The sequence below is a fragment of the Myiozetetes cayanensis genome, unplaced genomic scaffold, assembly GCF_022539395.1.
Source record: "Myiozetetes cayanensis isolate MyiCay16 unplaced genomic scaffold, myiCay2020 scf4, whole genome shotgun sequence".
Taxonomy (NCBI): domain Eukaryota; kingdom Metazoa; phylum Chordata; class Aves; order Passeriformes; family Tyrannidae; genus Myiozetetes; species Myiozetetes cayanensis.
In genome coordinates, this window is record NW_026087631.1 from 11322527 (window position 1) to 11340545 (window position 18019).

At 40.9% G+C, this 18019-nt stretch overlaps 1 protein-coding gene across 10 annotated transcripts in view; it reads left to right on the top strand.

Moving 5' to 3' along the window:
* ELAVL2 (ELAV like RNA binding protein 2) overlaps window positions 1–18019 on the top strand; it is a 108989-nt gene that overhangs the window by 25786 nt on the left and 65184 nt on the right. The gene's annotated exons all lie outside the window — the stretch shown is intronic.

Below are 18019 nucleotides of genomic sequence, written 5' to 3' on the forward strand. Positions count from 1 at the left end.
GGCGGCCCCGGCGGAGCACGCGGTGCGGTCTGATCCCGCACCCCGCCGGGGGGGAGGTGCGGAGGGTCCCGCCCTGGGAGTCGGCCCTGCAGCGTCTGAAAATTCCCGCGCTGGAGAGGAGAGCCGGGGTGGAGGGGGATGGGGGCGGCAGGGTGCACGGTCCATCTGCTTTTATTTCATGTCGAGGGTACTTTGTGCTTGAGGAGGCGCGGCCACCCTAGGTCTGACTGAGCGACCGTCGCCTCGTCATCGCTGCTCTTTGCAGGGGTCTTTATTGCCCACTTGTCTTGCCACAGGGAAAAAAAAAAATCCCGTTGTGTGCGTGGGGAATGAGTTGACTTTGTTTAATCGGCATAGCTCTGATGGTGAGAACTCGAGCAGTCGGGCAGCTCGTTACCCCTTTCACCTCTGCAACCCCCATGTGCGCCTTTTTAAATACACGTGTAACTTGTTAGGAAAGGAAAGCTGATAAATATTAAAAAAAAAAAAAGGCTATCCAGAAACCACACAAAACAATAGGCAACAGTTATTTTTTTTTAATGAAGTAGTCTTCTTGTAGTTGATTTGATTGAAGTCTGTGAGGCTAAAGGACATTTGTTATATTTATGAAGTTTTGAAGACAGCTTTGGTAATTTGGTTTAGTAGCTGCACAGTAAGGACCTCGGTTGCTGGTTTTCTTAAAAGCTGTATTTGGTGAAGTGGCAACACCTGATGAGTCTGATATTTCAGGAGGTGTGAGTATTTTCTTGAAAGCCATCAGGTTCCCGATTTTTTTGTGCTGAAAAACTCCATGCCAGTAGACCTGATTTGTGTCTGTTTTGATGGCCAGTTTTAAATTAAACCAGAGGAGCCCAGAAAGTGTTCCAGTAAGTGGGCATATGTTTGGTTGAGTAAACAGACATATTCCTTTAAGTCCGTGCATTTTGAATCCTGAAGTTACATTAGTTTTTTTCATCCCCTTTCACCTGACCTTTCAGAAATGTTGTATGAGAGCTGATAGCTCTAGGAGTGGACTTCGAACCTGGTTTATAGTTGTTTTACATAAATAATTCTCTTTGCTAATACAGAATTAGTAATTCTATATGTGCTGTTTAAAATGGGATATTAATCAGAGGGAGATGCAGATAATTGAAGTTTTACCATGATATATGGACCATTTGTAACTATGGACACATACAAATGATCTTGAAGCTGCTAAGGAATTTTATCACACATGTTAAAATCTGACAAAGTGCATTTTTAATGCCCTTTTCCAAATGTCTTCTGGATATACCTACGCAGATATTTCTGTTTTAGCAACAGATGTCTTAATTTTGTGGTTTTATTCTCGTGGAGTGGTTGATCCTTTACATATGCAGTGGAGATTTTTAATGGCTTTAGTCTTTGCAATGGATACTTCTTCAATATATTCCTATTTGCATAAATCTCTTAGTGTAATCATGCTAGTATGATTTTTTTTTTTTTTGCATGTAAGTTTATTGTGACAGTATCATACTAATGTGAACATCGAGTTTCATTCTTTTCTGGGCTCCTTCTAAATGCTGTTTCTTAAGTGAGAGGTAAAGATCCTTTTATCGTCATTGATTTACTTACTGCCTCTTCAGAAATTGGGGTCTATCATATTTCAGATTGATCCAGGTGTCCTGAGTTGAAATTGTTCTAAATAGCCACTAGATTGGGAGTATCTGTTAAAAAAAAACCCAAAAACCAAAGATAAAACACTTTCAAATTATGTTCCAGGTTTCTGAATGGCAATTTTGAAACTACAGTGGAGGCCTAGGCTGAATTCTGTTAAAGTCCTTGTAATAATAAGCCAGAATTTTGGGGGGACAAAGCTAAGCTTTCTTTATTTGGAGACTAAGTTAGAACTAGATGACATGTGATCTAGTGTTCTAAAAGCACAAGGAATAGTTCAGCTTTCCTGTGCTTCTTAAAATAAGTCAATGCCACTGCAGAGGTGGACTTTGCAGTTAAAAATAGTACAAGGATGCAAGCACAAGCTCCTTTCTAGTAACAGTGATTCTGAAATGCTGCTTTTATACGTAAAACTTGCTGTCTTACAGTGTAATGGCTTTTGATTATATTTGTGGCCACTGATGTTCTTCATAGCCACAAAACCAATTGTAAGCTAATGGATAAACTGAATTTGTGATGAATACATTTCAGTATTGCTTTATTGCCATCTTTGCTTTTACTGAAATGCTTTTCTAATAGATGGTAGTATCTACGGAGGGCAAGGGAGTGTTATCAGCTGTTGCTAGCATCTGAAAAGTGAGAGAATGTTGCCTTAGTGCACAGAGATTTCTTTTCTTGACAGCCCTCAAATCATTTAAAAAATCACAACACTATCCAGCAGGATGAGATGATGGTTTTTTGGGTTTTGACATCTGTAGTTCCCCTTGTGAAGGAAGATGCAACATGGGGTTTTTTTTATCTGTTGCCTGTGTAAATCTACCTAATTTGATTTACCTAGTAGGATTAGTTCTGGAGAAACTGGGGTAAGAGAATTTGTAAGTTTTAGCTACTACAGCTGGTGGGCCAGATCAAGATGTCTTGTGCCCTAATCCTTGGTGAAATTTTGAAAGCTATCTTGAGTTTCTTGTGGCTAAATAACACAGATAGGCTTCCTTATTGATTCCCACTGAAGCTCAGAGAAACTACCAATATTGAGCAAGCTGCTTTTGCCCAGTAAGCATTATTGTTGATTTGGAGGGACTCTTTGCATCTAATAACTTTGCCACTGAACAAGTAATTGCAATGCTATATTTGTCAGTCTTTGATCAGAGAACAGCTAATTGTTGGTTTTCATTGTGCTTGGAAGTGCATGTGTTTCATATAGCTTTTTTGGCATACCGTAAGTACACCTTGAAAAGATGACCTCAATGAAACACTTTCATAGTTAGTGTTTTTGTGTGGAGTGCAGTTTTTGAGATTTAAAACAAAGTGAAACTGAAACAGCTCATGGCAAAAATCTTAAGCATGCTTTCTCAGAAGCTAGTTTAAGGATGCTAACCCCACATTAAGTTTTTGAAGTAGCTCACAGTCTAGATCTGACTTGGCTGGCAAAATATGTGGAGTTTTAAGAGCAGTAATTATATAATGTGAAAAACTGTAATGGGAAGGTCTTACTTGCATAAATTTGAAAAACTCAGGTTGGGAACAAGCTGAAATTTTCCAGATGGAGATTAAACTAGTATCACACTGTTTCCCGTTCTGTCTGAGCTACTGTTCCCTGTTGTCCTCCTATACTTAAGCAACAGGGGTTTTACTTTGTTTTGGTAGTCGTAGTAAGCCTGGATGTAATCAGGGGTCTGAAAAAAACCTATATTTTCTTAATGAAACTTGGGATGAGAGTTAGGTGTTTAAATGCACTGGCAGTGAGTGTGTCAGCCTAGGATCAGAATGATTCCCATTTTAGGAGGTTCTAGACTTCTAGATTTCACTTTGTAAAACATTGGTGATATGGATTCTCAGTTCCCTCACACAGTCCTGATATTGCTCATGGCTCAAGTAGTCCAGCTGCTGATTAGAAACAACTAAGAGATTCTTGGACTAGATGAGACTGTCAGATATCGCAAGACCAAGCAGTTTGGATTGTGCATTTAGCAAAGAAATAGGTACATCCCGGTAAACCTGCAACAGCTGACTATGACTCAGAAGCTAGAAAATACTAAAGTGCTGAGATGTTGTATGATGGTCTTAAGACACTTTCCTGACTTCTTCAGCTGATCATGGAGTACAAGTATAAAGTGTTATACCGTGGAGTTCAACTAAATTGCTGTAACATACTGTGAAGTGTGTATATGCAGTTTTGTGAATGTTTACTGCCTGAGTACTGGTGAAACAGGCAATACTTTAACATTCAGATTGGTTACAAAACAGTCTACACAGAGATAGGAAAGGGTCTTCAAGGTGTACTAGAATATTCACTGTGTTAACGAGCCTTTCTGGTAGGTCTATGCTAGCTGCATTTGCTTTCAGACTCATCAGGATAAGTTTATCTAGGTACTTACTCAGATTTATCTGAATAAGCATTATGTATTTTTGTGGAATGAAATTACCATTGAATGATTGCAGGACTATTGATGTTCTTCTGTACTTCAAATCTTGATGTCAGAAGTGAAATTAGTAGGATTTATTTTACAGAATGGATGAAGAGAGTTGATTTCTTGGAAATGCCAAATTTGTAGACAAACGCCTTAGTCATTTTACCTTGTAAGGTTGGAGAGGAGGAGATTTAGCCATGGAAAGGGAAAAGTAATGTAAGTTCAGCTTTTCTACCAGTAGTGTCTTTGCTGATTGTATTTTCCAATACTGTTCTTATACGTTTTTTTCAGGAGTAGAATTGTGTTCAGAAGGGGGTAGTTGGAGTCATCTTTCCTGTGGTTTTTTTTTGTTTAATTGCTTATTGTTTATTATATGTATTGATAAAAATTTTTGCCATGTTACCTGGAGTGAGGTAGAGGAGGAGGCCTGATTGAGGGTACTTGGATAGTCTGTACCATTTCCGCCTTGCTGAATTGCCATGATGAGCTATTGCCAGGAATTGCGAGGATTCCAGTGGGTTTTTCAGATACTTGGACTGTACCTACATGCTGTGGGACATGAACTTTTGAAAGCGGACTTCTTAGGCTGGCTTTGCCTTTAATTTCAAGGTGAATAGTGGATACGTTCCAAACATTAACATTCGTGGTATCTAACCAGAGTTTTGCAGGCCAAAAAATGTTTTTGTCAGTATTGAACTTAGACCTATCTCTCTCTGTACAGTGAAATTTGGGCAGTCAACCTTTTTCTGTAGGAGCTTGCAGGGTTTTGTTTTTATGTTGTTAGGTAAAGCTTACTGTTAACATATCTTCATGTAGACAAAATCGGGTAAGGATATCATGGTAATGTCTCTTGTTAACAATAGAATAGAACTGTCAAGTACCTTCAGGAAATTAAGTTCCCTGTTTTAGATTTGGTGCAATGGATACCAAAACCAAGAAAATAAGTACCTAAACATCAGAAAAAGGGCAAGGCTTTGTATGCCTACTGTTCAAACTTGACTTTGTAAGCTTGCTAGTTCTGGTTTGTTCAGTGTTTGTGGCATGTGATTTTGAGCTTCAGTACAAAAGTGGAGCACTCCTTAGGTTCTTATTTGTTATTAACTTATTTTTAGGGTACCTCTGAATGCATTTTTGAAGTTAGTCTTCTCCCTTACATGCTGTAGGCACAGCTATGTCTGGACTTAAGCAGTTTTTATGGAGAAGTGTGTGCTGAATGGCCTTATATAAGCTTTTTATAATCGTGGAACCAGTGGGGCACAAATGTACTAGTTTAGCTGCAGAAGTAGTTAAGGTTCCTGCAACACTGCTCAGGTGACCCTGTGACAACTGTGTGCAAGTGGTGAGGAGGAGAAGGTGGTCCCTTGAATCTTTGGTGTACTGTAAAGAGTGTTTCTGGTAAGGAAGATGGGTGCAGGAGGGAGTAGGCACTGAGGCCATCCATCATAGCAGAGGAAGAGATTGTGAGTGGGGTGTTTGGATTTCTGAATTTTCTTGAGTATATACGTGCATAGCCATTGCAGGAACGCTGGTAGCATACATACCTTCTTTTTGTTCCCATTTTAGTTTTGTAATGGACTCTTTGTTTCATGCCGTCCATTTTGTTTGTCTTCTTGAAATGCCAGAAAGCTATTGCTCTGACCTCTATTTTTATTTATCCATTAACATTAAATATGCATCAACTCAGTTTAAAGGCAGAGCACGATCTTGGGATTTATTTAATTTCTGTGTATCTATTGCTCATATCCAATCTTGAAAGCAGAAAGCATAACTAGAGGTGAACACTTACTGGTTGTGTGTCACAGTTGATTTAAGAAGAGCTTTTAAATCTTTTAAATTTAAATCTTAGAATTCTAATACCTGCTATAATTGCAATTAAGGTATTATTTTTATCTCTAGTAACATGTAGAAATCTCATCAGACATCCTGTTGTGGTTCATTTCTGCCCAAATAAGCATTAGAAGCTGCTTTCTGTTTCCAAAAGAGGGGCAACTAAAGTCATAACTCTAAAACACCATATGCTGCTTGTAACAGACTATGTATGTACTGCTTGCACACAGTAGAGAAGAAATTAGTTTATTAATGAGTGGAACTTTTTAATTTTGATGTGCTTTTACCTTGAACTACAAGCCCAAATTGAGGTCCTGACCTAAAACTGCTATTGCTAATCTGACCAGAGCACCCATTCTGAAGGGAACTGGAAAACTGCTGACAAAGTGAACTGCATAAAGTGAAGAAGACTTTAGAAGCTGCTTTTACATTCAGATAGCTAAACTGTGAAACTTGGCATAGCAATAGCACTTGCCTTGGACTGCATCCATGATTGAGATGTTGGTAGGCAAGATGAGAATTACAGCCTCATTAACCAACTGAGTAGCTGAAATTTTTGTGTAACAGTTGAGCAAACTGAAAGAAAATTTAATGGAATCATGCTTGTCTTTTGATGGAGGCTATTTTTATAAGGAGAGTGGTTCTTGTAGTGAAATTCCGCTGAACCAATGCAGCTGAAGGATGTAAAACTAGCCATCGCGGTGGCAACCAAGGCTCTTTTTTTTCTGCTATACCTCTGATTAGAGATTTCTTCTCTGCTGAAATTATAGTTGGGCTGTAGGGTTTCTTTTTTTATGTGAAAGGTTTTGTGTGCAGTTCGGTGTCTGAGATGGTGACTGCTTCCACCTTGAGCAGTGTAACACAGATGACAGATTTAAAGGTTTAGACAACCTCATCCAGTGGAAGATGTCCCTCCTTATGGCACAGGTGTTGAATCTGTGATTTAAATATCACTTCCAACCCAGACCATTCTGTGAATCTAGGAGGACTGTGTCTCTGAGGGGTAACTTCTGTGCAAGTTTGTTAGCATTAGAAGAAATGTAGATTTCAGTATTAATTGTTAGGTTTGATAATCTAGTCTTTCAAAAGTAGCTGTTAGAAAAGAAGTAGGTACTGCAGACTTCTGCTGTGGCAAAAATACAACCTTGTTTTTCTTTTGTGGATATGGCCTTTTGAATCTTTTTGAACATTGCATTCTGTGTAAGCAAATGGAGTAAGCATTACTTGTTTTGAAACATGTTTAGGTGAGGGATGTCAGTGTTCCTGAAGAAATGCTAAAGGAAATTGCCTGTCTTTGGTGTGAATTGCATAAAATGATCAGATGCATCAGGTTTCCTGTTTGAAACAGTGCATGAGAACAGAAAAAGAGTTTCTGTAGGAACAGTTTTCCTTTTTTTTTTTTTTTAAACTTAAATTAACTATGCAGTAGTGGATTTAGCTTACAATTGTGCATACCAATTTTCCGTAATCCTTGTGTGTCCTGAGAGAGTGACCAAGGTCAGGGACCTAATTTTTGTGGCTGTTGCTACTACTTGCTCAAGTATTCAAGCACTGAAAATTAATGACCATCTAATTGTAACTGTCCTCCTGTTTGATAAATTGGATTGACTTGCCCTTTTAAAAACTGATTTATGAATCTTTTCATGACTTGCTTGACCTAAGAAGGCTACGCTGTTTTTATCTGCATACATTTTAAAAGATCTGGCTGTTAGGCTATTTGGAAGAGCTGTAGACATGTGATTTTAATCGTATGTTTAGTCCAAATTAAGAAAACAGTAAGCTGCTATCAAATGCAGTACATGTATGCAGGACTTCACACTGACCTACACAAATGGATGTGAGATGGTACACTCATGTACAACATGATAGTGCCTGGGCAGCTTTGAACCCTTAAAAGTGAATGGTATATGTTTGCTGTGCAATGTGTATGGACTGAAGAGTTAATTAATATTGAAAAATATGGAAGTTATACAACAGGATTAATAAATGGGAATAGGAGCATCACTTTCTTGAAACATAGAAGTATTGTTGATGTAGCAGAGAGATGAAGATACTTTTCATATTTTGAATGCAAGATGAATAGTTTGAGCAGTGCCTGTGACCCAAATTCGTGAACTTGAAAAGCTAATCAGCCTCCTGAGACATCTGTTTAAGGTATGCTTGACTACATGTAACTTTTAATGCTCTCTGAAAACTCAGCAGGCATTGGCTATAACTCATGAGGTCTTAGGTTCCGGGTGACCCTTTCTTTCAGATAGGTTAGTTGTGTTTTTTCTCTCCTGATCTGAGGGGAATGATGAGCTTACATGCAGTCTTATGACACTAGAGTATTGAGTCAGTGACAACCTCCAGTTGCTAGCATCATCATGCTCACTTTGTGAAACATTTAAAAAGATTTGCTTTAAAGCTTATGCTACGTGATAGTCTATTCACTACAGAGGTTTTGCCCTCCTTTGACTTGGAGATGGATGGGTGGACAAACACTGAAGATTCTTTCCAAGTCCTAGGTGATAATGTTTCTCATAAGCCTTCAGTTTTGGCCAGGGATGTAATGCACTCTATCTCCTAACCTGAAGAATTATTTTCTATACGTTCTTGAACAAAAAAAGTATCAGACCAGGTTTTGAGCTACTGGGTCAAGAAAAAATGTTGCCTGAGCAGTTTCCCACAGGGGGCTCCTCTATATCAACCGGTTTTAGTTGAGAGTCTAAGCCTTTCTTGCAGCTCCTGTTCAGAAATGGATGCTTTGTGTAGCACAAAGCTAGATGGGACTAAATAATAGAGAGAAGCTATTCCTATAGCAGAGTGACCTCTATGCCCAGCTTCTAGTGTAGACAGTTTTTGAACTAGGCTACTTCCTTGCTTATTTTTCCATGGGGGTTTCTAAAAGTAGATTTTCTTCTCCCTTACACTTGCGGCTCTCCAGCAAAATAAGTCATCATCTGAAGATTGAGGGTTGAGATTGATGTAAGTGAGCTTGGACATGCCTTGTTTTTAACAAGCTTGTGTTGGTTTCCATAGAGACTGGGGGGTACAGCTGGTGTCTGGCAAGGAGTGGAGGTGCCTCCCCTTTCCCCAGTGCCCCCTGGACCTACTGTGGTGGTGTGGGATATACTGAAGAAGTGACAAAGCCACCCGGAGGAATTCTGGGCCTGAGGAGGCAAGAAGGAGAGAATACCATGCGTACCACTATACCATCTTGCTTCCCTGAGGGAGCAGAGGCAAAATGACCTATTTTAGTCTCTGAATTAGTTTGAAGTTCGGAGCCAAAGTAATGTAGGGAAGAGGATCTTTGTCCGGTTGTTTCACCTACTTCATGTCAGTGAAGGACGTCACACAGTGGTAGACATCCAGGTGGGGTACTTGTGTTACTGCTTGTGTTGCTCTGTGCCGGCTGAGAAACAGGAGCTTTGTCCAGAGTCTTAGCAAACTTCATAAATAGCTGAGGTTCTCCTGAACACTGCAGAGTTTTCCAGGAAAGCAGCAACCAAGGAGCCTTGAAGACTTTGAGGAGGACCTGGGAACTTTTTAGTTGGCTGGTGACAGTCTGTGTCTGGACTTGGGTGAGACTGGCTCTGTAACTTCACCTCTGTGGAGTTGTAGCGCACTGTTTCGTCTGAGGCAGGATTTTTAGACAGCATGAGTTCTCTGGGAAGAGGCCCAGGGCTGTCCCTACTGGACATGGTCAGTGCCAGCCAGATCCATGATGCTCTCACTGCTACAGAACCCAGCCAAACCTGTTGTGGAAGTCTGTTATCCCTCTGCAAACATCTGATTTAGGAAAGGACAAAATGTGGAGAATGGGTGGAGAAGACTGATGGGGGAGGGAAAGCATGAGGAAGCAGCCCTGCAAGCACTAGGTTCAGAAGAGGAGAGGAAAACGAAGAATCTTCTGGGCTGGGGCAGGTGTAGTTCTGCAGCCTGGGGGAGGTGGGCATGGAGGAACAGGCTGTTGCCTGCAGCCCGTGGAGAGGACTGTGCTGGAGCAGATACGTGCACTGCAGCCTGTGGAGGACTCTGTGCCGTAGCAGGGGAATGTTTCCTGCTGCTGGGTGTTGAGGGCCCTTGCTGGAGCATGGGGTAAAAGTGTCTAAGCTTCTGTCCTCCTTACCCCACTGGGTTGTGGTGGGTGGGAGGTAGAAGAGTTGGGAATGAAGGATGGAAGTTGATTAAGGGAAGATGGAAATGACGGGAGTGGAAGGTCCTTTAATTTTGCTTTTGTTCTTTCTAGCTAATTCCATTTTAATTTGCAGTGCACTGATTTCTCTCAAGTTGAGCTGATTTTACCCATTAATTTAATTGTTAAATGGTTTACTTGTCTTTTTTTTGACCCAAGAACTTTGTCATCCTCTTTCCTCTCTTGGCTGGTCCAGTTGTAGACTGGGTGTCTGGCAAGGCACCAGGTAGGTTAGTGTCTTAGTCTGTGTCAGAGGGCATTGAATCTCTGAAAAACCAGGTGTGTACTGATGACTGGACATAGTTGGCTAAGCAGAATGATAAATAAGGGTGGAGATGGCTATGCTGTGTGTTAAAATGCTTGTGAGTTTTAGGGGTGTGTGTTGTAATGTTTGCCCGCCTGTGAGATGCGGCTTCTTCAAATTCTGTCACCTAATGGAAAGGGAACAACTAGGCTTTAAACTGGACCAGCAATGTACATACAGGGTGTTATTAGTGAAAGACTTTGTATTTTCATCTGTAACTTGTTTGCTTGCAAGAAGGGATGGTTGCTGTGTGTAAGTTGGCATTTCTATATGAGTACCTGAGAACAGGTTTGTCTTCCTTCATACTGCCATTTGATAAGCTTTTAAGTGTTTGTGGAGCAGGTACTTCTGACAGTCACAGATCCTTTCCTTCCCAAGAGGGAGTCAGAAGTTGGACTTAGAAGTTTCTTAATTTTTAGGTAGGAAATAGTTCCATGGCATATTACTTGCTCTGTTTTTGTTTGATTTGCTCAGCAAAAAAATCAACTGTTGAGGTTTGTCTTACCCACAGTTTATGGCCTAGGCAACTGTTGTTACTATCTTGTGTTCACTGCCATGATTAAAGATAGGCAGTCGTCCTTCGCCAGCAGTGACAGTCTTTAAATTTGTCTGTCTTTGTCCTGTGTTTTGAGCAGTGAAAGAGTTGTGGTTCATGTGATGTGGTATACTCAAGATTTGCTACTGAAGTTTGCAAGTCAGTCTCTGTTAACAAATGACTGGATGTTAAAACTTGCCTACTCAGATGTCTTTTCTTTTTAGCCAGTGATATACTGATGGTAAGGCCCCATTCCTGCTGATATCTTGTTTTTCAGTATCTGCAGTAAATGAATGTCCATCTGAATCTACAGTGTCAGTGCAGAGCCATAATAACCAGGAGTGTATAGAAGTAGACATATAGCAGAGGCATAAGCCTCACAGACATGCTGCTGTGCAAGTGTCATGGCTATCAGGTGGGTGATTCAAGATGCTCTAGGGGTCTTGGTGAAATTCATTCAGCTCCTGGACAATTTCCCACTACTTGCTGCTTATGCCTTTGGGCCATAGTGGTAGTCAAGGGAAGACTGAAATAAAACAAGTGGACAACTGAGCTCTGGGAGTGCAAGCAAAGGACTTAGGAGTTCTGGAGGAGGTCTTTAAAATTCTACAGTTGAAGGGTGAGAGTTTTGGTGGAAGTAAATAGAGTTTGTGTCAGAAATGGTGTGTCCAGCAAGACCAGGGCAGTAATTGTCCTTTGTACTTGGCACTGTTGAGACCCCACCTTGAGTGCTCATCCAGTTCTGGGCCCCTCACTGCAGGAAGAACATTGAGGTGCTGGAGCTTGTCCAGAGAAGAACAACAGAGCTGTTGTGTCTAGAGTGTCAAGTCCTATGAGGAGTGGCTGAGGGACCTGGGGTTGTGCAGTGTGGAGAAGAGGAGGCTCAGGGGGGACCTTATCACCCTCTACAATTACCTGAAAAGAGATTGAAGAAAGGTGGGTGTTGGCCTCTTCTCCCCTGGGAGCTAGTCTCAAGGACATGGTCTGAAGCTGGGCCCAGGGGAGGCTCAGGCTGGACATCAGGAGGAATTTGTTCACAGAAGGGGTTGTTATAGATTGGAATAGACTTCCCAGGGAGGTAGTGGAGTCACCATCCCTGGAAAAGAAACAATTGGACATGACACTTAGTGCCATGGTCTAGTTGACATGGCAGTGATCAGTCAGAGTTTGGACTCTATCTTGGACATCTTTTCCGAAGTAAATGATTCTGTGGTTTTAGCTCTTAGGAAAATGAGTAGTCATATGCAGGCTTCGTGGTAAAAACCACTCGTGGCTGAGTTACCGTGAAAAAAAGAGGCGTACATGAGCAGGAGGTGAGAGCAAGACATAGAGAAGCATAGGCAGTGAATAAAGACAGTAGTGTTGGAAGGTGTAGACAAGCTAGAGGTCACCTGCAGTTGATAAAAGGCAACAACATGGGTTTCTACCAGTAATGTAGCAGCAGTACAATTAAAAGAGTACACTGTGCTTCCGACTGAATGGAGCAGATGAATTGCTGGCAGCAGGTAGACTGTGATATGCCTGCCTCTTCTTTGCCTCAGTCTTCATTGGCAGGCTCTCCTGAGATCATTTTGCGTAGGCAGAGGTTGTGAGGGTGAGCAAGATGCTGGGAGTAGGAAGAGGATCAGGTCTGTGATCTCTTGAGAAATCTCAACTGCTCTAGATCCATGGATCTAAGGGTGTTGAGAGAATTGTCTGCTGTCATGGTGAGGCCATGAATACTGTCCAGTATTTTTGTAAGACAATCAAGAAGGTTTCCTGTGACTGGAGGAGAACAAGTGTTGCTGCTATTAGAAGTGAGTTCAGTAAGGATTATGTGGGGAAGCCACACTGTTGTCCCTGAGGAAATCATTGAGAGAGTCATCATTGAAGTAATTTCTGTGCAAATAAAAACAAAAGCAGCTAGCGTTGATTTACCAGGACTATCTTGGAAATTATTAGGTCTGTGGATGAGAAGTGATAAATGTCATCTGCACTGACAAGTTGAGCATAACTCTTCATGTGGTTACCCACAGTACTTAGTAGCAGAATCTTTGAGATAAGGTTTATGTGGACAATTGGATAGCTGGAAGACTGGTAGGATTGTTGCAGTTGAATCTTGTGGAGTCTGTGCCACCTGTTGGATTTACTATTATTGGATTACTGTTTCCTATTGGATTTACTATTAAGTGATGTGGGTAAAGGGAGAAAGTTGGTGTTCATCAAGTTTGCAGAAGGCAACTGAGAGATGAGGTTGATGTTCTCAAGGTCAGAGCTGCTGTCTAGAAGGACTAGGGACAAGTGAGAGGAAGGGGCTGCTGGGGACCCTATGTAGTTTTGGCAGGAGCTGTGTAAAGTCCTGTCTTGGGCAGGCAGAGACCTGGCAGTGATGCTGGGAGGATTAGGAACAAGAGGCCCTGAGCCTGGTAGGCAGCAAGCTGAGCTGGGCCAGTGAGGCAGGAGAAAAGGGAATGCTTTTCCTCTCACAAGAACAGCTGGGCAGTGGTCTGGCTTCCATGGAGATGGCAGTATCTCCCTTCTTGGAGGGCTTTTAACCCTGAAATGTGGCTTATCTTGCTGTGGGTAGAGTGTTAGTCTGGAAACCTCATGAAGTTCCTACTGGCCCAAATTCATCTCTCTGCCACTTTTGCCTAGAAAATGCACTTAATCGAACTGAGGCATGGCAGTGTTTGAGGCTTACAGAAGAAAGAAACATTGAACCAGAAGTGCTAGCACAGTGCCTTTCAAGGTGAAATTCATTCTTTTTGTGCTGCTTAACAGCTGTAATACTGCTTGGACACTCTTTCGGTCCTTCAGGATGTAGACATTTGGGGTAGTTAGTCCTGTTACTGCCCTAGGAGTCTACACATAATGCATATCATCAGTTAACAGTTTTTCCACAAGCTGTTTCATCAATGGTGAGTAGAGCTAAATGTTCACTATTCTGAGGGGCTGAATGCTACTATTCTTTTGAAAGACAAGAATTTAGTAGTCTCTTTACCTAGGTAAAGTTGGCTTATTAAAAGAATAATCAGTGATCTGTTTGAGTTATTTTCCTGATGGGGATCAGCCTAGAGGCAAACAGGCTCCATATTTAGAATTTAAGTAGTCTTAAGAGCCCTCTTGAAGTTAAAAGTATGCACCTCTGCATGAACCACTTGAGAGCAGGGGTTGTCAGGAGGTTTTCTGAAAATCCTTAAGGGCAGTTGTAGGCCAAATGGCAATCCTTTGACAGCTGGAATGACAGGGTAACAGTGTTTGTGATTGCCTCTCTATAACAGGTGAGTGTGAGCTGTAATGAGAGCTACTGGCCAACACTGGCCCAGTCTGTGTAAAGTAGAAGATATTCACAGGTGTTCCTTGTGTATTGGTATAAGTGAGAGGTTTGCTGCATTTTTTAAATTTTATTTTGGAGAATATTGGTTCAGATGGCAAAGCATGTTTTGGATGCACCTCTGGGAGAACATGCCTGAGCTTTGGCTGGGTTCAGGCTTTTTCAGAGGCAGGTTTTGTGTCCTATGGATCAGGGTAACGTGGTGTGGGTTATGTCTGTCTTTGCTTTTTAAAACAGCATTTGGTGTAGTAGGAGAGGGAATGTAGCTTAAAAGGAACTGAAAAATGGGAAGATTTGGCAAATGACTCAGAAGATAGAAAATGACTGTAGTGTAGGATGACCCACTCTGGTCCTTTCGGTCTCACCCATTCTATGATTCTGTGTTGACATGTGGCACTTTCTGTCTTGGCCTTTAAAGAATTAAAACATTAACTTCAGTTAACCTTTTAGTCTAACAGAATTAGTGGTAAAGCCTTGTTTTCTCTACCTTTCTGATTCCATTTTTCTGAGGAGAAACCTATTGCTCAGGATTTAATCCCGAGGGTAATTTTCATGCATTGGAGTGAAGCAGACCCAGCAGATGGTGGTGGGGCTAGCAAACATCCAGCTGTGCAACCAGAATGTGGGAGTGATGATGTGGAGAAGCTTGCTCTGTGTATCCAAGCCACTGAATCCATTCATGTGAGCAAGTACAAAGGAAACTTCAGAGGCTTGTAAAGAGACTTGTATTGTAAGGGAGAATAAACCTCCAGAGCTGTCCAGTCAGATGAAATTCTTCCATGTCCATAGTTCATGCTTGTTCTGTGACTAGATGTTCAGAGGTGGGTTCTGCCACAGAGGCTGCTTGCTAATATATAGGAGAGATCATCAATCTCACCCGTTCCAAGAGATGTCGAAAAGGAATCATATAAAAGCAGTTCTTGATCACCATCTTCTGAAAAGCGCACCTGAATTTTATAAGTCTTTTCAGTCCAGTGAATTGTAAAAACTTTTCAACTGAGTTAAAAATAGCCTCTTCTCAAGGTCACTTTCTGTAGTGAACGAGGCTAATATCTGTGTTTTAAGGAGCGTGGCACTTGGAATATTCTTAGCTGTGAGCAACTGGCAATCTCCGTGGCTCCTTCTCTAAAAGCACACTTCCCGATAGGTACCTACAATATACTTTCCTGGAACTACTGTACTGTCACTTAATTAGGAAGTGCTTACGACTTACTGTACTGTGTGGGTGTAGCCAGAGCACAGCGTTTTGCTGTCTAATCAATATTTTCCTGCCCTTTTGTTGTTATGAAACTCATCTTGCACAGGCAAAGCCTATCCACCCTTGAAACCTGCAGTCCTACTGCTGTGTATCAGTAAAACATCATTGGAAATGGTACAAGAACCCAGACCTGTGCTTCTTTTCTTCCCTAATTTCTCCATATCACAAATACTTGGGTAGGGAATTGTATTAGTATATAGATTGTAAGTGACCTGGCATTTGCACATTGTGCACGTTCTTTCTGAGAAGCAGAATGTAATGGTGTCCACTTTGGAGATAAGTGAAACCTGTGAGGACTTCAAGTAGCTGTGTTTGCTATGGGACCTCCAACCAGTTATTGAACTATTGATATTGCAGTTGTGTACTCCTCAGTCCAGGAGCAATAAGCTGTCATTTTTGATATTATGGTGTCAACTGTCTTTATTTTTTCATGTAAATCTTCTGCTGAATTAATGCAGGATGAATTGAGAAGTGAAATACACAGTTATGGTGGCATTCTCTCACCTGCCTCATATGCTGTGTGGAGGTCCTGGAAGCAGAGGTGACCTCTTGTGAATTGCTGTAGTTGGTTCTGATATGTGTTGTTCCTCATGACAGCTCTTTGCATTGACAAGAGCCAAGCTAGCAAGACACTGGTAAGGCTGAGAAAGCCAGGACCACTGGTTATGTTCCAGGATTGTTTCTACTCTGTTCTTAATGTCTTCTTGTGCATAATGTATATGACATTTCAAAACTGTATTCTGTGTAAAAAATGTGAGTGCACTGAATTACCAGCAGAGTTATTCGTTTTTAGGTATTATTTTGTTAAATCATACCTAAATTTATATACCTGTATATATAAAACCCCATATTTGTGTTTTGGCATAGGTATGTGCTGAAAGTCAGGTTGTAGATGTAAAGGTAGAAGTAATTAAGAGATGTCTGATTTGAATGGTATCACTGCACTGTCGTCCAGTCAATTTGTCTGTCAGCTCTTTGAAACAGTGTTTTAAAATTTCTCATTGTTGCATCCATCAGGATGGAGGGTCGAAGCAAACGCGTTGTCAGTAGGTAACTGAAGTTGGAGGTGCTTGGTAGCTACAACACTGCAGATGTATGTGTTTGTAAGAGAAGAACACAGGTGCACTCAGTCTAACACTAAGTGCTCCAGGCCAGAAGCAGATGTGGATGGTGGCAGTGGAATTGTTTCGGTGTAACATTGCTTTCATGAGATGTTAGTGGAGACTAGGCTCTATGAAGAATTACATAGGCAAGATTTGATATGTGTATGGGAAAAATCCCATAAAGTCAGAACAGTAACGATGAACTTGGACAATGGATAAAACAACAGTTACTGTTTGGGGCAATTTCATTCGCAATTCATTCCTAAGTGTGTTTTTCCCTTTCTTCTTATAGCTTGCATACAGCTGTTCCTTAGCATTGAAGAATTCAGTTCTGAAGCCTCTGTAAAGGCCTGTCACATCTTGTCTGTCTCTGGTTCATAAAGGCATTGTCACAAACAGCCTTGAGAAGGTAGACTGTGCAGTAGAAATGTACAAACTGGGGAGATGCAGTTCCTTGTATATCAGATTGGTGTATCCTTATAAAAAAATTTTGAAGCATAAAGCCTTATTTTTCAAACTTCTTTGCTGAATCCGTTAATTCATGATTTGCATTGACTTCCTTAGAAAGTAAGGGTAGTGTTGACAGGACTCTTTTGAAAATGAAGTGTCGTCTTGACACAGGTCTTGGGATTCACTTACCTGTTTTTTCTGGTAACAGTGGCAAGTCTATAAGCTTGGGGGGAAAAGTGGGGCTTATAAGTTAAAAATGGGCTATTCTCCTGAGTATAGATGCAATGCTTTGATGTACTCTTGAGAATACAGTTGTCCTTGTCTGTGTTCTAGAATGTATTTTATGTGATAAATTGAAAAATGGAATTGCATGGTAAATGTAAAACTGTGCAAAGAACTGTAATCTAATCAGTTCATAATCATCAACATTGAGCTCATTTTAAATGTTGAATGTTGGTTTGCAAGGTAGTTTTTTGTGGTGTCTTGTGTGTATGAGGTCTTCATCCATTTATGCTAGTTAATGGTGTCACACAACTAAATCCTTTGGTTTATTATTGGTGCTTTCTCTGAGTCACTGTAAAAGTATCACCCATGATGAATGTATGGGTGATATACCATCTTTCTATGCCAGAATTCATGTGAATTATATCCCTATGCTAGTTGGACACCATTAAAAAATAAATAAAAAAAATGCTAAACCAAAAAGTACTAAAAGCATGACTTTGGTCTGGGAAATAAGGTCTTTGGTATCCCTTAAAGTTCTCTTTTCCTCTTTCTCATTTCCTATTAAGTATTGTTGCTGTTGACAAAATTGGGAAAGGTAAAAGTTGATCTGTAGGTTTGCCATAATGTATTCCGGTACCTGCAGATGTATTTGAATGTTAATTAAATACAGTACAAATGAATTCTATTTGTCAGTGCAGATAGAATAATAGAATGGCGTAGAAACCTCTCAGTAGCTCTTTTTCTACTTGCAGGAAAACAGAAGGGCACAGATGTGATGTGT